General features: G+C 42.7%; 1 long non-coding RNA gene across 1 annotated transcript; it reads left to right on the plus strand.

The window, feature by feature from the left end:
* Positions 1–7,727: 7,727 nt before the first annotated feature.
* On the plus strand, positions 7,728–20,796 carry LOC311115394. The gene is made up of 2 exons (XR_014611255.1): positions 7,728–8,101; positions 18,028–20,796. It is a non-coding gene; the product is annotated as an uncharacterized lncRNA (long non-coding RNA).
* Positions 20,797–22,862: the final 2,066 nt, after the last annotated feature.

Consider the following 22,862-nt stretch of genomic DNA (forward strand, 5'->3'; position numbering starts at 1 on the left):
CTGTCCAATGGTGACCAGCGACTCCTGCTTCAAGGTGGCCTGAAGGCTATTCTCGCGGGACCTCCAGAACCAGCCAGTCCAGAGAGCGGATCTGAACATTTCTGGATCTCCAATTAATACGTGGTGCTGAGGTAGTGGGGGAGTCTCTGAAGAACCGCTTTATATACAAAAAGTAGCCAATGCTGGCCCCTTCTGGTAGTCAGAGACTCCCAGCCAACAGAACTATACAAAATGCAGTGATGTGTACGAAATCTGTCCCCAGAGTCTAAAGGTTTTAAAACAGAGGCTGCCGCATGCATGTAGATTATATCACTATAATCAAGTACTGGGAGAAGCGTTGTTTGAACAATCCTCCTTCTACTTTCCAAAGTGAGGCAGGATTTATTTATATAAAAGAAACCAATCTTAATTCTCAGTTTTTTTGTCAGTTTTTCAATGCGTTTTAAAGAGAGCTTATTGTCAATCAAAATACCCAAGTACTTATAATGGGGAACTTCCTCAATTTGGGCTCCCTTTAAAATAAGTCAGATTTGACCGTTCAGACATAAGTCGCATAGCCAGCAATCAGATTTGTATCTGATTTCAAACCAAATAAAATAAAATGGTATTTGTCACATGCACCAAATACAACAGTAGTTTTAACATTTTAAGAAAATAGGAGATATTAAAATAGTTACTAAATAAACTAAAGTAAAAAATAAAAGAGCAACAATAAAATAACAATAACAAGACTAAATTCAGGGGTTACTGGTACCGAGTCAATGTGCGGGGGTACAGGTTAGGGTGCAAGGGGGGGTAAAAGCTGTTAAGGAGCCTTTTGGACCTAGACTTGGCGCTCTGTTCCATGACTTGGGTGGCTGGAGTCTTTGACAATTTTTTGGGCCTTCCTCTGACAGGTCCTGGATGGCAGGAAGCTTGGCCCCAGTGATGTACTGGGCCGTATGCACTACACTCTGTATCGCCTTACGGTCGGATGCCGAGCAGTTGCCATACCAGGCGGTGATGCAACCAGTCAGGATGCTCTCGATGGTGCAGCTGTATAACTTTTTGAGGATCTGGGGACCAGTGCCAAATCTTTTCAGTCTCCTGAGGGGGAATAGGTGTTGTTGTGCCCTCTTTACGACTGTCTTGGTGTGTTTGGACCATGATAGTTTGTTGGTGATGTGGACACCAAGGAACTTGGAAGCTCTGGACCCACTCCACTACAGCCCCGTCGATGTGAATGGGGGCGTGTTCGGCCCTCCTTTTCCTGTAGTCCACGATCAGCTCCTTTGTCTTGTTCACATTGAGGGAGAGGTTGTTGTCCTGGCACCACACTGCCAGGTCTCTGACCTCCTCCCTATAGACTGTCTCATCGTTGTCGGTGATCAGGCCTACCACCGTTGTGCTGTCGGCAAACTTAATGATAATGTTGGAGTCGTGCTTGGCCACACGGTCGTGGGTGTACAGGGAGTACAGGAGGGGACAAAGCATGCACCCCTGAGTGGCCCCCGTGTTGAGGATCAGCATGGGAGATGTGTTGTTACCTACCCTTACCACCTGGAGGCAGCCCGTCAGGAAGTCCAGGATCCAGTTGCAGAGGGAGGTGTTTAGTTTAGTGATGAGCTTTGTGAGCACTATGGTGTTGAACGCTGAGCTGTAGTCAATTAACAGCATTCTCACATAGCTGTTCCTTTTGTCCTGGTGGGAAAGGGCAGTGTGGAGTGCAATTGAGATAGCATCATCTGTGGATCTGTTGGGGCAGTATGCAAATTGGAGTGGGTCTAGGGTTTCCGGGATGATGGCGTTGATGTGAGCCATGACCAGCCTTTCAGAGCACTTAATGGCTACAGACGTGAGTGCTATGGAGCGGTAGTCATTTAGACAGGGTACCTTGGCGTTCTTGGGTGGTCTGCTTGAAATATGTACAGTGGGGAGAACAAGTATTTGATACACTGCCGATTTTGCAGGTTTTCCTACTTACAAAGCATGTAGAGGTCTGTAATTTTTATCATAGGTACACTTCAACTGTGAGAGACGGAATCTAAAACAAAAATCCAGAAAATCACATTGTATGATTTTTAAGTAATTAATTTGCATTTTATTGCATGACATAAGTATTTGATCACCTACCAACCAGTAAGAATTCCGGCCCTCACAGACCTGTTAGTTTTTCTTTAAGAAGCCCTCCTGTTCTCCACTCATTACCTGTATTAACTGCACCTGTTTGAACTCGTTACCTGTATAAAAGACACCTGTCCACACACTCAATCAAACAGACTCCAACCTCTCCACAATGGCCAAGACCAGAGAGCTGTGTAAGGACATCAGGGATAAAATTGTAGACCTGCACAAGGCTGGGATGGGCTACAGGACAATAGGCAAGCAGCTTGGTGAGAAGGCAACAACTGTTGGCGCAATTATTAGAAAATGGAAGAAGTTCAAGATGACGGTCAATCACCCTCGGTCTGGGGCTCCATGCAAGATCTCACCTCGTGGGGCATCAATGATCATGAGGAAGGTAAGGGATCAGCCCAAAACTACACGGCAGGACCTGGTCAATGACCTGAGGAGAACTGGGACCACAGTCTCAAAGAAAACCATTAGTAACACACTACGCCGTCATGGATTAAAATCCTGCAGCGCACGCAAGGTCCCCCTGCTCAAGCCAGCGCATGTCCAGGCCTGTCTGAAGTTTGCCAATGACCATCTGGATGATCCAGAGGAGGAATGGGAGAAGGTCATGTGGTCTGATGAGACAAAAATAGAGCTTTTTGGTCTAAACTCCACTCGCCGTGTTTGGAGGAAGAAGAAGGATGAGTACAACCCCAAGAACACCATCCCAACCGTGAAGCATGGAGGTGGAAACAGCATTCTTTGGGGATGCTTTTCTGCAAAGGGGACAGGATGACTGCACCGTATTGATGGGAGGATGGATGGGGCCATGTATCGCGAGATATTGGCCAACAACCTCCTTCCCTCAGTAAGAGCATTGAAGATGGGTCGTGGCTGGGTCTTCCAGCATGACAACGACCTGAAACACACAGCCAGGGCAACTAAGGAGTGGCTCCGTAAGAAGCATCTCAAGGTCCTGGAGTGGCCTAGCCAGTCTCCAGACCTGAACCCAATAGAAAATCTTTGGAGGGAGCTGAAAGTCCGTATTGCCCAGCGACAGCCCCGAAACCTGAAGGATCTGGAGAAGGTCTGTATGGAGGAGTGGGCCAAAATCCCTGCTGCAGTGTGTGCAAACCTGGTCAAGACCTACAGGAAATGTATGATCTCTGTAATTGCAAACAAAGGTTTCTGTACCAAATATTAAGTTCTGCTTTTCTGATGTATCAAATACTTATGTCATGCAATAAAATGCAAATTAATTACTTAAAAATCATACAATGTGATTTTTTGTTTTTTTGTTATAGATTCCGTCGCTCACAGTCGAAGTGTACCTATGATAAAAATTACAGACCTCTACATGCTTTGTAAGTAGGAAAACCTGCAAAATCGGCAGTGTATCAAATACTTGTTCTCCCCACTGTAGGTATTACAGACTAAAGGTTTTGAAACAGAGGCTGCCGCATGCATGTAGATTATATCACCTACGAAGGTGGTTTGAAATGTGGCTTGAAATATCAGATTCCATGTGCTTTTTGTCTGTTCAGACTGCAGGAAAAAGAACAGATTTGAATCGGATATGTGAAAAAATTGAATTTGAAACTGCATTAACATTTACATTTTAGTCATTTAGCAGACGCTCTTATCCAGAGCGACTTACAGTTAGTGAGTGCATACATTTTACAGTTATTTTGTTGCTTTGACAGTCATTTCTGAAGATTATTATGAATGTGATTTGTGATTCATTTACATCTGTCCCTCATTTTAAAGTCAACCCTGATACATGAACTGAACTCACATTTTAATATGGTGTAAATATTCCTTTAAAAATATGTTGTCAAAAGAAACATTGAACATCTAATAGTCAAATCATACAGTAAAAGCAGGTGAGCTGGTTCTACTCTTTTTGATAATTTGCTGCTGTTTTGTGGTGGAAAACTGAGCAAGTAAACCCTTTTACCCATACATAGACATGCTAGAAAGGTTTTAACAATTACATTTTTTTTGTTTAGATTGCATTCAATTGCCACTCCCTGTTTCACAAAACAACCTTCCATTACTCCTGTCACAAGGGGTTTTATGGCTGATTTAAAGGACTATTTTACCCTTGTAATCTGGTGGTTTTGTTGTTTTCAGTAGTCCCCTGTTACGGTCAACACTGTTACTTTATTTGGCACATAGGCACTTAGTATAGTAATATTTTAATTAAATGTCTTGAGAAGGGAAAAAATGTTTTTTATGAAGATGACCAGAATGTAAAAATTATGTTAAATATTTTTGGGACCAAGTTACATTTTTTAAAAACGGGTGGAATGACCAGATATTTTCATCAATATATAATTAGTCAATAAATGACCAAAGTGCATAAAGATTGCAGAATTCTGAGAACTGCCAATATGAACAAGGCTTAAGTCGTTGAATGCCACCTGCATTCACTTACACTACATTTACATTTACATCATTTAGCAGACGCTCTTATCCAGAGCGACTTATAAATTGGTGCATTCAATTTATGATAGCCAGTGGGACAACCACTTTTTTTTTATGGGGGGTTGGGGGAGGGAGGGGTTGAAGGATTACTTTTATACTATTCCAGGTATTCCTTAAAGAAGTAGGGTTTCAAGTGTCTCCGGAAGGTGTCCTGGCGTCGTGGGGGAGCTTGTTCCACCATTGGGATGCCAGAGCAGCGAATAGCTTTGACTGGGCTGAGCGGGAACTGTGCTTCCGTAGAGGTAGGGGGGCTAGCAGGCTACAGGTGGATGAACGTAGTGCCCTCATTTGGGTGTAGGGTCTGATCAGAGCCTGAAGGTAAAGAGGTGCCGTTCACCTCACAGCTCCGTAGGCAAGCACCATGGTCCTGTAGTAGATGCGAGCCTCAACTGGAAGCCAGTGGAGTGTGCGGAGGAGTGGGGTGACATGAGTGAACTTGGGAAGATTGAACACCAGACGGGCTGCAGCGTTCTGGATAAGTTGTAGGGGTTTAATGGCACAGGCAGGGAGCCCAGCCAACAGCGAGTTGCAGTAATCCAGATGGGAGATGACAAGTGCCTGGATTAGGACCTGTGCTGCTTTCTGTGTGAGGTAGGGTCGTACTCTACGAATATTGTAGAGCATGAACCTGCAGGATCGGGTCACCGCTTTGATGTTAGCGGAGAATGACAGGGTGTTGTCCAGGGTCACGCCAAGGTTCTTTGCACTCTGGGAGGAGGACACAATGGAGTTGTCAACCGTGATGGCGAGATCATGGAGTGGGCAGTCCTTCCCCGGGAGGAAGAGCAGCTCCGTCTTGCCGAGGTTCAGCTTGAGGTGGTGATCCGACATCCACACTGATATGTCTGCCAGACATGCAAAGATGTGATTCGCCACCTGGTTATCAGAAGGGGGAAAGGAGAAAATGTATTGTGTATAGAGAGAATAGGAGAGGGCCTAGAACTGAGCCCTGGGGGACACCAGTGGTGAGAGCACGTGGTGCGGAGACAGATTCTCGCCACGCCACCTGGTAGGAGCGACTTGTCAGGTAGGACGCAATCCAAGAGTGATCAGCGCCGGAGATGCCCAACTCGGAGAGGGTGGAGCGGAGGATCTGATGGTTCACTACCAGTCAAAAGTTTGGACACACTTACTCATTCAAGGGTTTTTCTTTATTTGTACTATTTTTTACATTGTAGAATAATAGTGAAGACATTAAGACTATGAAATAACATATATGGAATCATGTAGTAACCAAAAAAGTGTAAAACAAATCAAAAAATATTTTTTATTTGAGATTCTTCAAATAGCCACCCTTTGCCTTGATGACAGCTTTGCACACACCTGGCATTCTCTCAACCAGCTTCATGAGGTAGTCACCTGGAATGCATTTCAATTAACAGGTGTGCCTTCTTAAAAGTTATTTTATGGAATTTCTTTCCTTCTTAATGCGTTTGAGCCAATCAGTTGTGCTGTGACAAGGGGGGGGGGGAGAAGATACAGAAGATAGCCCTATTTGGTAAAATACCATATTAGGGCAAGAACAGCTCAAATAAGCAAAGAGAAACGACAGTTCATCCTTACTTTAAGACATTTAAGGTCAATACGGAACATTTCAAGAACTTTGAACATTTCTTCAAGTGCAGTCGCAAAACCCATCAAGCGCTATGATGAAACTGGCTCTCATGAGGACCGTCACAGGAATGGAAGACCCAGAGTTACCTCTGCTGCAGAGGACAAGTTCATTCAAGTTACCAGCCTCAGAAATTGCATCCCAAATAAATGCTTCACAGAGTTGAAGTAACAGACACATCTCAACATCAACTGTTCAGTGGAGACTGTGTGAATCAGGCCTTCATGGTGGAATTGCTGCAAAGAAAACACTACTAAAGGACACCAATAAGAAGAAGAGACTTGCTTGGGCCAAGAAACACGAGAAATTGACATTAGACCGGTGGAAATGTGTCCTTTGGTCTGGAGTCCAAATTGGAGATTTTTGGTTCCAACTGCCGTGTCTTTGTGAGATGCGGTGTGGGTGAACGGATGATCTCCGCATGTGTAGTTCCCACCGTAAATCATGGAGGAGTAGGTGTTATGGTGTGGGGGTGCTTTGATGGTGAGACTGTCTGTGATTTATTTAGAATTCAAGGCACACTTAACCAGCATGGCTACCACAGCATTCTGCAGCGATACGCCATCCCATCTGGTTTGGGCTTAGTGGGACTATAATTTGTTTTTCAACAGGACAATGACCCAACATACCTCCAGGCTGTGTAAGGGCTATTTTACAAAGAAGGAGAGTGATGGAGTGCTGCATTAGATGACCTGGCCTCCACAATCCCCTGACCTCAACCCAATTGAGATGGTTTGGGATGAGTCGGACCGCAGAGTGAAGGAAAAGCAGCCAACAAGTGATCAGCATATGTGGGAACTCCTTCAAGACTGTTGGAAAGCATTCCAGGTGAAGCTGGTTGAGAGAATGCCAAGAGTGTGCAAAGCTGTCATCAAGGCAAAGGGTGGCTAATTGAATAATCTCAAATATAAAATATATTTTTATTTGTTTAACACTTTTTTTGGTTACTACAGGATTCCATATGTGTTATTTAATAGTTTTGATATTTTCACTATCATTCTACAATGTAGAAAATAGTAAAAATAAAGAAACGTTTGACTGGTACTGTATATCGGTACATTTGTAAAAGCCTAAACGAATGATAAAATAAGCATCACGTAATTCGACACTCTCCTAGACCTCAATACAAAAAAGGGTATATTTCGCTGACAGATTTTGACCGGAGTAAATCCTCTCGCTTTGCCTCTTCCTCTCTGTCCATACTCTGCATTCAGATGTAGTGAAAAGTATGCAAGCATTTTATGACATTTCGACGCTCTGGGGAGTGTTATGGACTGATGTAAATGGACACGTTTTGGAGGAACTACTTGATGAGAAAAGGCGTGTGAGTCTGAAGACATCTAGGTTGTGCCTTTTAGATTGAGAAAATTAACAACTAAGGAAGAACTTTTCACTTCTCTAACCCCAAACCCCGGCCTGGTCAGCTTCGTCTACTTAGCAAGCGTTCCCGGAAGTCTCGCGATGTTTCGCCTCCGGGTTTAGAGACTCAATACTCTTGCATTCAGACGTAAAGTGAAACGTCTGCAAGTGTTTTACGACATTTCGTTCTCAGTCGGTAGTATAGCTTAGTATAGCTTGCTGAGTTTTTCTTGTTCATTTTAAACCGCAACACGGTCTGGTGTGGAAAGAGGAATACCAGACAGTGGATAGACTTGCAGCAGCACAACAAGGGTCGTGTGAGATGATGGTGTTTTTATATTCACTGTAAATCAAATCTAACCAAAAGCTTCAATTTGCTGCCTGCAAAAGCAGACAAAACTGTTGTGTATAGAATAGAACACCAGACTTTGTTGGTTTGCAGCCTCTGGTTTCACCCACACACCAGAGAAAATGGCGGAACTTGAGGACGCAGGACTGCCCCGAACAATGCAGGAGAACCGAAATGAAGAGGATCCGGGCAATTCAAAGGTAACAGAATTATGCTGAGACCCCGATTTTTCACTTTAAAATTATGCCAAACAAAAAACATTGATTGCAACGTTAAACAAACCATACAACTCTATGCACAAGGACAACTTTTAACAATTTCCACTGAAGATTTTACAAAAACACATACTCGAACAGTGCAGATGTAAAGTTTGGTAACAGAATGACAGTAAAATCTCGCTCAGTGTTTGTGACCACGTTTTCTAAAAACTCTAGGTAAGATTCAAAGATGTCTGCAGAAAGAATGCAGCATCAGCTATGATATGAAACCTCGAGTTTGTAAAAAAAATATTTCGGTTATTGAACTACAGTAAGTGAAGTGGATTAACACCCGGTTACAAAATGATGGTAACAGAATGACATTACGGGTCGCTGATTTGTACTATATAGAAATGCATAATTATGAATGTCATTCTATTCATGGTGATGTATCCTGAATAGAAACACAAAGGTAAGAAACATGTCATATCTTCCTTTGCATGTTTGGGTATTTTACACACTGGCTATTATTCTAATGAGTTCTGCCTCCAAACAAGACCACATTTGGTTGGTCTGGACCAGACCAAATCTGTACCAATCATAAACATCTATGTTTCACAAGTTTGGACATCAAAGTACAGTAGTGTAGAGTACAGTATAGTTCAGTAGAGTACACAGTAAATGATACTGTACTCTACTAGTGTACTAAACTCTATTGTACCGACCTATACTCTGCCCTACTTTTGTTCAACTTTACTGTGCTGTCCAAACTTGTGAAACAGACTTCTATGATTGGTTCAGATTTTGACTGACCAAATTTCAACTACTTTTCAATGTCCATGGATGTCTGGTTTCGGTTGGTGCTCAGTGGGTGAGAGGGCTGGTTACAGTAAATGGAAAGAGGGGGCTCATGGGTAGGTGTCAGTAAGCGCCGGGAGAGGTGACATTAACTGGAGAGAGGGGAGGGGGGGGGGGGGGGGGGGGGGGGGGGGGGGATCCAGATCTTGCTTTGACCACCACGTGACAGAAAGATAAAGGATGTTCAGTTATGAGCTGAACATAACAGTATGCCATTGGAGGGGAGGACAGTAGCAGGTGACCCAACTGTGGTTTGTGACTACTATGAATTCCCATTGTAGCCAATTCAATTGCAGTCATTCTGTTACTGATTATTTTTTTGGTCATTCTGTTACCGATTTTGGTAACAGAATGACATTTTAATCATATAAACCAAATTGTTATCAGTAAAAACACTTAACTAATTGGTAGGTCTACCTTTACTTGTTACTTCTGTGAACTTTCACCATCCTCCCTCTTAAGATATTTTCTTATTTCTCTCCCTCAAAGATATGTGGGTTTTTGGTAATAGAATGGCTTAAATTTACAGAAGGCAAATAATAGGAAAACGCTCAAACCAAGTTTATTCAACCCACTGGGCGCATTAGCAGCAGACACACCATACAAGTCACACAAGCATATATTTATACCTTCCGACTAGGCAGAGTCATCTCCTTGCATATCTAAGATAACCAATCCTTCTCGGTTGTTAGGCAGAAACACAGTAGGTTCCTCTTACTGGTATTGTCATGGCCTGCCTACGTCTAGGATCCTTATGGGCATGGAAGTGTGTGTGAGGTAGGACTGTAATCAGATGGTATTCAGGGTGGGCCCCTGTGGCCCCCCTCCCAGCCGTGTCTTCTCTCTTCAACTGTTGACCTTATCTCAAGTTGAGATCCACATCCCTCATGGTCCTAGTTCCACTGCAACTGGCCTGCCTTATCAGGAATTGAAACTAGACTGTTGGTCTTTGCCTCCTTCCTTCGGAATATTAATATTCAGCAACAACATGTTTGAACAGAATATGAACTTTCTGCACTTCCTCTTGTCTTACTCAGTAACTTTCCATACACAGAGTTCCTATTCACCCTTCATTGACCCCCAACATATACATTTATTATACATGTAATGTAATCAATAAGTTATAGTATGGTAACATGAATAAGTATATTTCAAGCTAGAATCCAACAGCCCCTTTTTTGAATAATAACTCCATACTGTTCAACATTATATAAACTTAGAAATTACTTAGAAATTAACAAAAAAGAAAACATGATTCATATTGCCACATTTGATTTATATAATAATAATATAATATGCCATTTAGCAGACGCTTTTATCCAAAGCGACTTACAGTCATGCGTGCATACATTTTTTTGTGTATGGGTGGTCCCGGGGATCGAACCCACTCCCTTGGCGTTACAAGCGCCGTGCTCTACCAGCTGAACTATATGTTCACACCTCTGAGATTTATGGCCTCTGGCTATATAATCTGCTACCATGGCATAAGGCCCTGGCCTCAATTATAACCACACTCTTACTTCCCCCTCTATCTGCCACCAGCCCTCCTATTGTACAACTGATAATGACATTTCAGCTGGAGCTTTTGACTTTTTCCTCCTTCAGGTTCCTAAGAGAGTGATAGAAAAAGAAAACACAAAATATGACAAGTATTAGTAATGCGTTAGGCTATGCATAATCATATATGGCATAAACCGAAGTTTGATAACATGACGATTCCCACTCTCCCTTAGCCTGGCTCTATACCTTCGGGATACTGTTCTGCTTGGGTCCACAAAAATGAAGGCTCTATACACTTCATGCTTGTACCCAGACTTCCCCCTCAGGCTGCAGGTTTACAGGAGGTGTTCCCATGCCATATCATCCTCACTTCGCCCCCCCGTCTCCTCCTTCTTCCTCCATGGCCATCCGATATACATGTGCGGTGGCCTTAATCAACTGTACCCCATCTTGAGGTAAATTGGCACTGTATACACATTTCAGCATCAACGCCTTCAGGAGATGATATCCCAGCAATGCTAACAAGGTTTCCCCTGCTACCACTAACACTGCCCATGCTGCATACTTCAAGATACTCCTCACTTCAAGATACTCCTCACTTCAAGATACTCCTCAGTCCAGTTCCTTGCTGTTACTATAGTATTCTTTACCACTCCTACCGCTCCTTTGGTTGCTGTCCCTACAGATACCGCCGTGAGAATAGTTATTGCATTGAATCTGTCTCCTGCCCCTGATCTCCCATTGTCATGGTGGCTCAGCGATAGGTCTAAGACTGAATCTTTCAAATGCTCCCTACCGGTTTCCCAAATCCTACCCAGCCTCCTTGCCACCAACATTTCCAACGTCATCCTATGTCCTGCTACAGTCGGTATCAGTGGATAATACTTCCCTGGGCTCAGGTTAGGTATTGGTATGTTATTAGGATCCCCATTAGCTGTTGCAACAGCTACTCTTCCTTGGGTCCACACAAAACATGAAACATGACATAATACAGAAACGCATCTCTCATCCCAAGGCCGATCTACATCCAACCCCTTTGTAAATACCCTCGCTACAGTGTAAACCATGGGTCCCAACGGTTGATAAGCAGCGACATTCTGACACTTTCCTTTTACCATCAGTTGGTCCCAATCTTCTGGGAGGTATGTCAAGTGTTTGCTGGCTGTTAGGAATGGTGGAGAGATTAGTGGCGTTGGGAGTGTCCAACCGTACAAAACTCTGAGTCACATGTTTCTTAATCACACACTGCAGGAGATGCGTGGCTACTAACACAGAACTACCCTTCGGGTGAGGTGGCTTCCTGTAAACAGGGAACTGTGGCTAGTCTTTCAAGAGTTTGCCTTCCTCGATGAACCCCTCACTAAAAATGCATAATAGCGTCTGAAACACTATCTCTGCTACCACCACCGTGTGAACAGACACAAACACAGGCACAGACACACACACACACGATACGAACTATACACACACGTACACATGGATTTTGTGTTATAGATATGTGGTAGTAGAATAGTGGTCTGAGGGCACACTCTTAATGTGTTGTGAAATCTGTTGTGAATGTATTTGTAATGTTTTAAAAATTGTATAACTGCCTTAATTTTTGCTGCCAAGGCAGAAGCTAATGGGGATCCATAATAAATACAAATGATCCTGGTATGCGTGTCGTTCAACTTATCTTCATAGTAGTCTCAATTTTGTGCGCAGTTAGCTGTCTTTCCTCTACTGTGAGCTATCCCCTGTACCAGTACACAAAGAGGAGTGGTATCGTTCCCCAGAGACTTTATTACCCACTTCTATAAGCTATGAGCCATGCAGATCACATTCAATTATTCTCTCCCAATTCCCTGTAACATTAATGCCTTGGTTTTTGGGACTCCATAGAATGCACTGATATCGGTCCTGCCCGAATCTGCCACTAACACTACATAGGACTGACCCCATGACTCCCCCATCATATAATTTACATGGATTCATTTCTGTCTCTGTCACTAGTTCAGCCCCTAAACGAGTTTGTAAGTATGCCTTTATCTGCTCATATACCTCTTCTTCCCCCTGAAGCTTGACCGTGAGAATAGTTTGGTTCCCATGTTCACTCCTAATGGTCTGCTGGTGTCTAAAACCTTCCCTGACTACTTCACTCCTTTAGTTGCAGTACTATAGGGCATCACTGGTGAATAGAAACTCTTACGCGATAGCACTTCCCCCACACCATCCTTTGCTGTACCATCGTCAGCAAGGGTGTCAACGTGTTCAACATATTGGGGCTTTTTAGGTTGTGGTAGCACTAGTCTTAAAGTTATTAACGGACCCTCAGCTGATCAAGAACCCTGGCACATTATGTCCATTTGAGGCAGGAGAGAAAATGTAGTTTAATTTCTTACTCTCAGTGCCATTACTTTCCTTCCATACTCCTTTCTGTATCAATATTACACCTTGTTCTGAACAGCCTATGTCCAATTTACTAGTCCTTTTATCATGTGGCTCCACCCAGATCATTGTGCCTTTGTGATTAGTGACCTCTCTGGTCTCCATGGCGTTAGTCCTGACTTTACCCCAATGTACTCACATGTCTTCGTATTTGGCCACCAATTCTATGCGGTTTGTCAATCTATCCCTCTTACATGGGGCATTGACCGTTACAGTGACTGACACATACTATGGCAGTTAAAGTAGCTCCTAGACCCCACCCAACTGCTTGTTTACAGTGGAATCTACTCTTACTAAGGCTGCCGCTTCGTCTGCTCTGCAGATATTTTAGGTTTGGTAACCCCAATGCTGGCACTTGACACAATTGCTTCTTTAACTCGACGAACGCCTCCTCACACTCTTGACTCCACTCTCTATTCTTTCATGGGGACGCTTCCCCCCTTTCGTCAATTCTGTAAATGGCTCAGCAATTTCAGAAAATGATGGAATAAAATGTCTCACAAAATTGAGTGTGCGAGGAGTGTTTGATCGTGCCAGAGAATGCATTGTCTCTACTTGATCGCGTGTGTGCTTCGTGCCTTTTGAAATCGAAACCCCCAGATATGTTACCTCATGTTTTGCCAATTGGGCTTTCTTATATGATGCTTTGTGACCCTGCTCTGCCAAATAGTTTACTAATGTGGTAAGGTCTCGCATATGAGTTTCTTCGTCTTTTGACGCCAACAACAAATCATCTATGTACTGTACCAATACGGAACCCTCAAATGTACACCATTTTTGCGATTATTTTAAAAGTTTGACTGTTTGTAAATCCCATTGGTGCCCTCGCCCACATATACTGCTCCCCTTGACAACAAAATCCGAACCAGTGTCGTGACTCTTCAGCCACCTGCACTAACGAAAGTCAGTTTTTCATGTCAAGCACGCTGGACCATTCTGAGTCTGAGGGAATAGATACCAAAAGGTCTGCCAAATCCGCTACTACTGGTGTGATTTTCACTGCATGTTTGTTTTATGCCGCGAAAATCCACTATATTACGCCATTTTAGTCCTTTCTTTACTGGAAACACATGGCTGTTGCATCGGGCTTGTCCTTGTACCGCTATGCCTCGCTCTAGTAATATTGGAAGATCCTCCGCCTCCGGTTTAATAGGGTATTGCTTCATCGGTGGCGGTTGATCTCCCTCCACCACAACAGGCTTGCAGCCTTTAATCAGACCACAATCTAATGCGTCTGTTGCCAATAGTGGATGACCCTGAAACAACAATTGCTCTTCTTTCGCCGTCCGTACTGCCAATTTGAATTTGTTAACTTTGAGAATCCACTCCCCTGGCATTTCACAGAGATTATCCAACCCCAAAATTGGTTCCACACCCGTCACCATGTAAAATGAGCCTGGGATTGTTACTGGTACTATGGTCAAGGACATGGATAATAGTTGTATTGTTTTCGATTCCGCCCGTTACCCAGCTGAATGGTGATACTTTTTTTCCTGTCGCGAATTTAGCCAATTTCTCATCGTAAGGAATCTGTGATATTTGAGCACCGGTATCTACTAGGAAGTTGTGAGATGTGGCCTCCTACGTCTCCTCCCACATAGAAACCATCAATCGACCGCACAGAGGCCAGATATACACTACCATTCAAAAGTTTGGGGTCACTTAGAAATGTCCTTGTTTTCGAAAGAAAATCTAAAAAATATGTCCATTTAAAATAACATCAAATTGATCAGAAATACAGTGAAGACATTGTTAATGTTGTAAATGGCTATTGTAGCTGGAAACGGCTGATTTTTAATGGAATATCTACATAGGCGTTCAGAGGCCCATTATCAGCAACCATCAGTCCTGTGTTCCAATGGCATGTTGTGTTTGCTGATCCAAGTTTATCATTTTAAAAGGCTAATTGATCATTAGAAAACCCTTTTGCAATTATGTTAGCACAGCTGAAAACTGTTGTGCTGATTTAAAGAAGCAATAAAACGGGCCTTCTTGAGACTGGTTGAGTATCTGGAGCATCAGCAATTGTGGGTTCGATTACAGGCTCAAAATGGCCAGAAACAAATAACTTCCTTCTGAAACTCGTCAGTCTATTATTGTTCTGAGAAATTAAGGCTATTCCATGCGAGAAATTGCCAAGAAACTGATGATCTCATACAACGCTGTGTACTACTCCCTTCACAGAACAGCGCAAACTGGCTCTAACCAGAATAGAAAGAGGAGTGGGAGGCCCCGGTGCACAACTGAGCAAGAGGACAAATACATTAGTGTCTAGTTTGAGAAACAGGTGCCTCACAGGTCCTCAACTGGCAGCTTCATTAAATAGTACCCGCAAAACACCAGTCTCCACGTCAATAGTGAAGAGGCGACTCCGGGATGCTGACCTTCTAGGCAGAGTTGCAAAGAAAAAGCCATATCTCAGACTGGCCAATAAAAATAAAAGATTAAGATGGGCAGTCTGAGATATGGCTTTTTCTTTGCAACTCTGCCTAGAAGGTCAGCATCCCGGAGTCGCCTCTTCACTATTGACGTGGAGACTGGTGTTTTGCGGGTACTATTTAATGAAGCTGCCAGTTGAGGACCTGTGAGGCGCCTGTTTCTCAAACTAGACACTAATGTATTTGTCCTCTTGCTCAGTTGTGCACCAGGGCCTCCCACTCCTCTTTCTATTCTGGTTAGAGCCAGTTTGCGCTGTTCTCAAAATGGCCAGAAACGAATGTCAAAAATGTTATAAATTCATTTGCATTTTAATGAGGGAAAGAAGTATTTGACCCCTCTGCAAAACATGACAGTACTTGGTGGCAAAACCCTTGTTGGCAATCACAGAGGTCAGACGTTTCTTGTAGTTGGCCACCAGGTTTGCACACATCTCAGGAGGGATTTTGGCATCCATACACTCTTGGCTGCATTTAAACTGTCCATCCACGGGATAATGTGTACCAATTTTGTCTAATTTGGCAACCTTTCCCCATCACTTATTTGATTATTGGTGCTGATCGTACTCCTTTTTCCAGCTCTTTTAAAGCTTTGGTAATACTCTCCCCGCTCTGGGAGTTATTGGCTCTGCGCCACCCCCAACGGTGTTTAGGTTTCTGAACCCACGGTTGTAACAATTGCCCTCTATTAATGACTTTCCCGAGGTAGATACCCACTCCCTCGGAGAGTAGTAACAGTGTAAGCGCTTAATCATTTTGTCACTTGTCCGAACAGTTTTGGTGCTGGATGACACTGTATTGTATGCCAATTCACCACAGATGGACGACTAATGTGTAGCACGGGAAGGGTTTTAGTCCAGTCTCTTGACGTAAATATCTCTGTTCCCGCCAACACTCTGTAGCAAAATTACACAGTTGTCCTCCTATTTCCACATAATCCATCACGGTTCCCCGCCCCAATTGAGCATAAACCAACCTCTCCTCTTATTGCTACTGCTAATACACATTAATCACTTTCAAACAACGTTCTAATGTCCTTTCACTTTTATAATCATGGAGGGGGCTGCCTTCCAGAACTTACAGGCAACCTTCTATCGCCATCCACATTCCCACTTACTGACAATGTTTAATCTTTAAGCACAGATATCCTCAGATCTCTTATTCTCCACAGAGTGCACTTCCTGCCTTTCTCATTCTACATTGCCTACTTCTCTAAAACCTACCGTACTAGTACACAAGCATGACAATTTATCCATACACAGCCTTTACGGCCTTATGGTCACCACGGCTGGGGCTCTTACCCCCCTGGGACCTTCGTCCCACTTACGGATCTCGCAGGGAACCAACCCCACTCGGGACCTATCCTTATGGAACCTACTCTACACCATATCTCTACGACCAGTCATAACACAATGGGACTACTGAATCCTATAATGTGTATTCAGCCTACGACTCATCTCCCCAAGATGTCAGAATGAGTGGTAACAGGTGTAGGAACTGTGCCTACCTTGTTTTTGGTGCCGGCTCCTGCTCCACTAATTCGTACTCTCCAGTTTGACTGTAAATCGTGGTGAATCCTGCCGACAACGCCAACTGTTAGGTTCTGAACAAAAAGAGTAGAAACTCAACGTTTATTCAACCCACTATGGCGCTTTAGCTGCAGACACAACATACAAGTCACACAAGCATATATTTATACCTTCCGATTTAGGTGGAGTCATCTCCTTTCATGTCTAAGATAACCAATCCTTCTCTGTTGTTAGGCAGAAACACAGTAGGTTCCTCTTACTGGTATTGTCATGGCCTGCCTACGTCTAGGATCCTTATGGGCATGGAAGTGTGTGTGAGATAGGACTGTAATCAGATGGTATTCAGGGTGGGCCCCTGTGGCCCCCCCTCCCAGCCATGTCTTCTCTCTTCAACTGTTGACCTTATCTCAAGTTGAGATCCACATCCCTCATGGTCCTAATTCCACAGCAACTGGCCTGCCTTATCAGGAACTGAAACTAGACTGTTGGTCTTTGCCTCCTTCCTTCGGAATATTAATATTCAGCAACATCATGTTTGAACAGAATATGAACGTTCTGCACTTTCCCTTGTCACACTCAGTAACTTTCCATACACAGAGTTCCTATTCACCCTTCATTGACCCCCAACATATACATTTATTATACATGTAATCAATACATTCTAGTATGGTAACATAAATAAGTATATTTCAAGCTAGAATCCAACACCAGAAATCAAAGCCTTTCCTTATTCCTAATTTTTAGGATGGAATATGGTTGAACATTTGATATGCCTCAATTTCTCAAAAATATACTCTTTCATTTGACACCAAATTTGACACTTCACATGCTAATGCTCATGGGGCTTTTTACATGGCAATGCCCACTACTACCTTCTCTAGCCTAGGTCACAAGCCTATGTAATCAATATGCTATATCATGGTGCTCTCTAGACCTAATGACAAATAAATCATCATTATCATGTTGATACTGCTAGGTATTTCAAATGATTAGACCGAGCTACTACTGTAAAGATGTCGACCTCAGTTATTTGTTTAGCTGTTTGTATATGCTATCTATTCTAATTTGGACTTTAACCGTAATGAAAAGTAGGCTATTTTATCTATTACAAAATGAATGTTGTTTTAGAGAGCAGATGATAGGCCAACTAGTAATGATGCTATTTTAAATGTATTTCCAGGCAGAGGAGATGGACACCCCAGAAGACCTGCAAGAAGACAACCTGATCGAGCAGGAACACTTCCACAGTTCTAATTATGAGAAGCAAGATGGACATTTGGCAGTTAGGAGGAATGTAATATTAGAACGAACTAAATTCAACCAAAGACAACAAGAAGCAGGAGAGACAGCTGATGATTTTATCACTGCACTTCATTGTTTGTCAGAACATTGCGGTTATGGAGCTCTGCTCAGTGAGATGATAAGAGACCGACTAGTCATGGGCTTACATGACAAAAGACTGTCCAAGCAATTACAAATGGACCCAGAAATAACACTGGATAAAGCTGTCACACGCATTCGTCAAACTGAACTTGTGAAAAAGCAACAGGACCTGCTGGAGCATACCTTCAAAGCTGCCAGCAGTGCAGCAAATGTAGAGCGTGTGCTTTCACATAGCAAACAGCAATGCCCGGCCAATGCCCAGTGCCAATCAGAGAAGAAGAATCAAAACTCAGAAAGACCACAACAACCCCAAACAACGCAGGAGAATGAAGAGGAGCCCCAAGAGAATGGTGGCACTGATGAGTGGATCGAGGGTTTCAGTCCTGGAGGAGAGAAGCCACACTACTGCTTCCACTGTGGTAAGAGCTTTAGAAAAGTGAGGGATCTTATAAGACACCAACGAACACATACAGGAGAGAAGCCTCACCACTGCCCTGATTGTGAACAAAGTTTTGCTCGATTAGATCGTCTTAAGTCACACCAGCTAACACATACAGGAGTGAAGGCTCACCAATGCCCTGATTGTGACAAAAGTTATTCTCAATCGTATCATTTGAAAAGACACCACCAGCGAACGCATATGAAAGGGAAATACTTCCACTGCAATCATTGTGAGGAACTTTTCTCCAAACCAAAAGATCTAAAAACACACATGCATGTACATGCTGGAGAAAAGACATACCTTCAGCAAGAAACGCATACAGGGAAGAAGCCTTCCCACTGCTCCGAAACGAACCAGTGCTCCGACTGTGGGAAGAGCTTTCGACAAGTGGGGGATCTTAAAAGACACCAACGAACACATACTGGAGAGAAGCCTTACCACTGCCCTGATTGCGACAGAGGTTTCGGTCGATTAGATCGTCTTAAGTCACACCAGCTAACACATACAGGGGTGAAGGCTCACCAATGCCCTGATTGTGACAAAAGTTATTCTCAATCGTATCATTTGAAAAGACACCACCAGCGAAAGCATATGAAAGGGAAATACTTCCACTGCAATCATTGTGAGGAACTTTTCTCCAAACCAGAAGATCTAAAAACACACATGCATGTACATGCTGAAGAAAATGCATACCTTCCGCAAGAAACTCATACAGGTGAGAAGCCTTACCACTGCTCTATCTGCAACACAAGTTTTGTGGGAAGGCAGAGGTTTATAAAACATCAACTAACACACATGGAAAAGAAACCTTACCACTGTTCAAGGTGTGATAAAAGATTTCCTGACATGGAAAAACTAAGATCACACCTTCCAGTACATACTGGAGACCTGGCACTCCACTGTTCTGACTGTGGAAAGTGTTTCTTAAACAAGACAAAGTTTGAAAGACATCAAAGAACACACACTGGAAGTGTACTATACCTCTGCACTGACTGTGGGGAGGGTTTTACAAATATGCAACAGTTGGAAGGGCACCAGCGAATGCACACTGGAGAGAAACCATACCACTGCACTGATTGCGGGAAGAGTTTTGCACTTGAAAAAACATTTAAGTGTCACAAGAAAGCACACAAGTTCAAACTCTCTGGAGAAAGAGCAGCCTATCCTTGCTTGGAATGTGGAAATACTTTTTCTCGTTCATGTGACGTGATGACTCATGTGAGAAGGGTGCATAATAAAGAGAGACCTTTCCAGTGCTCCTGCTGTGGGAAAAGATTTTTCCAAAAGAACTCTCTTACAATACACATGAGAATTCATACTGGAGAGAAACCGTATCGCTGCTCAGACTGTGGACAAAGCTTCTCCCAAATTAATGACAGAAAACGCCACCAGAAGAGGCAACACTCTGGAGAGGAGACAACTTCTATCCTACAGTCTGAAAGGCAAAGTCATAGAGACCCTCAATAAGAAAGGACTACTACAACAGAGACACACAAAATGCAATATTGTAACAGTATCATTGTCTTATTGCAGATTTTTTGTAAACTTTGTCAAACACAAAAACATTATTTATTAACAGCAAAACATTCTTTTTATGAATCACTTTTTATCAGCGACGTGATCATCAGAGTATAAATCATTTACATACCAAGATGTATGGAATAATTTGGGAAATCCAATTAAAAACTAAAAAGAACAATTTCTCAGCATTGACTGGTGAACAGTTATTAGATGCCCAAGTTATTCAGGTTGGCATGAACTCTCTTCTCATTTCCTACATCTGAAAGAGCGGTAGGAAGATTAACGGTAGCTACTGACAGTTGTTTTTTTTGGTGTCTTTAATCATAAAAGCCTTTTCCACATCTTTTGCATGAGTATGGTCTGACTCCTGTGTGCACTTGCATGTTGGCTACGACATGAATGGCTTGGCAGAATCTTCTCCCGCAGACGTCACAGCTGAAAGGCTTCTCTCATGGACTCGCTCATATGCCTTTTGAGAACACTGATGAGTTGAAAGTCTCCCACAATCACTGCACTTGTGTGGTTTTCTCACCTGTATGGATCAGCGCATGTATCTTAAGAGATTGTTTTGTAATAAATCTCTTTCCCCAATAGCCATAAACATTGGGCTTCTCTCCCGTGTGTAATATCTGGTGATATTCAAAAGTAGCTTTATGGAGAAAAGTTTTTCCGCATGTGAAACAAATGTGTATGTTTTCTCCTGTGAAGTTTTCCATGTATTTTCAGAGAACTGATGGAGCTGAAGCCCTTCAAACATATCTCACAACTGAATGGTTTTGGTTGGTCGGTTTTGCTTGTCTCGCTCCTTGAGTTTCTCCGTTACCCTTGTGCGATAGCTTGTGTAATGAAAAGTCTTTCCACATTCAGTGGGGTCTGTAATAATGACTGTATAAAATACATAACTCATACTGAGCTATATTGAATGCTAATTTTATTTTGAAATTATATTATTTTATACTAATACAATTGCTCAGAGAAAGATTTTGTTTAACAAGTAATACTCGATCTCAAAAAGTTAGGGGTCAACATTTACAGCCCTAAAGATACTTATAAAGTAGTCAAAAGTTTAGTATTTGGCCCCATATTCCTAGCACGCAATGAATACATCAAAGCTTATGACTCTACAAACTTATAGGATGCATTTGCAGTTCGTTTTGGTTGTGTTTGAGATTATTTTGTGCCCAATAGAATGGTAAATAATGTGTTGTGCCATTTTGGAGTCACTTTTATCGTAAATAAGAATAGAATGTTTATACATTATCACTTCTACATTATATAACATTTACATTATCACTTCTACATTCATAAGTATTCTACCATGATTACGGATAATCTTGAATGAATTGTGAATAATGATGAGTGAGAAAGTTAGAGGGTCAAAGATCATACTCCCAAGACATGCTAACCTCCCCTGTTATTGGTAACGGTGAGAGGTTAGCATCTCACAACTGTACAGCCTCTTCTTTGTGTGAATTTGATGGTGTCTTGCAAGGCTTTCCTTAAAGCTGAAATTAGCTCCACAAATCTCACGTTAATAGCTTCTCCCCTGTGTGAACTACCTGGTGCTCATTTAACTTGGCCAGCTGCAGAAAGGTCTTGCCACACTGGGAGCATGGGTGTGTGCCTTCTGTACATTCTGTATACAGATCTAATATGTGTTTTCAGGTTGAGATGTACTGAAATTCTTTCCACACATCCCACTGGGCACAGACCAGTGGAGGCTCATCAGAGGAGGAAGGGGAGGACCATCCTCAGTGAATTTCATTAAAAAAATAAAGTGAAACATTAGTTATCCTTTGTAGATAAAACTATATTAAATATATTCACATGTCACCAAATAATTAAAACACTGTTTTGCAATGAAGATCTACAGTAACCTCCGCAGCACTCTGTAGGGTAGCACCATGGTGTAGCCGGAGGACAGCTAGCTTCTGTCCTCCTCTGGGTACATTGACTTTAATACAAAACCTAGGAGGCTTATGGTTCTCACCCCCTTCCATAGACCTACACAGTAATGATGACAATTTCCGGAGGACATCCTCCAACCTATCAGAGCTCTTGCGGCATGAACTGACATGTTGTCCACCCAATCAAAGGATCAGAGAATGAATCTAGTACTGAAAGCATAAACTACAGCTAGCTAGCACTGCAGTGCCCACATTGTGGGGAGTAGTTGACTCAAAGAGAGAGACAATAGTTCAACAGTTTTGAACAAATTAATTTCTTCCAAAATCAAGGTGAAGCGAGAGAGCTATATTTGGTAGTTTTTTTTTTTTACGTTCACTTTAACTAGCAAATGCAGCTAGCTAGTTTAGCCTACTCAAACATCTAGCTCAAACAGAGAGGGATGCTATGTTACCTAGCTGGCTATCTAACACTGGAACTCTTCCAAGTCAAGTTTGTATTTATTTATTGCCACGGGCCCGCCGGTGTAACTGCTAAACTGCTTTCTGACTGTACACTGTACTGCATGATTGTAACGGGTTTACTAACGCGTTACTTCTAGTGGACTATGATGTGACAAAGATGTAGGCTGTGTGTAGCGGTTAGCGGTCATGATATGAAGGTTTGGCTTGGAAAGGTTTTTTCGCCTGGTCACAGACTGCTTATGTGTTGTGTATTGAAGTCCACAAGAGAAGGGAAAGGTGCAAGGAGAGCACGTAGATAGT

The sequence above is a fragment of the Coregonus lavaretus genome, assembly GCF_964263955.1.
Source record: "Coregonus lavaretus genome assembly, contig: HAP1_SCAFFOLD_123, whole genome shotgun sequence".
Taxonomy (NCBI): domain Eukaryota; kingdom Metazoa; phylum Chordata; class Actinopteri; order Salmoniformes; family Salmonidae; genus Coregonus; species Coregonus lavaretus.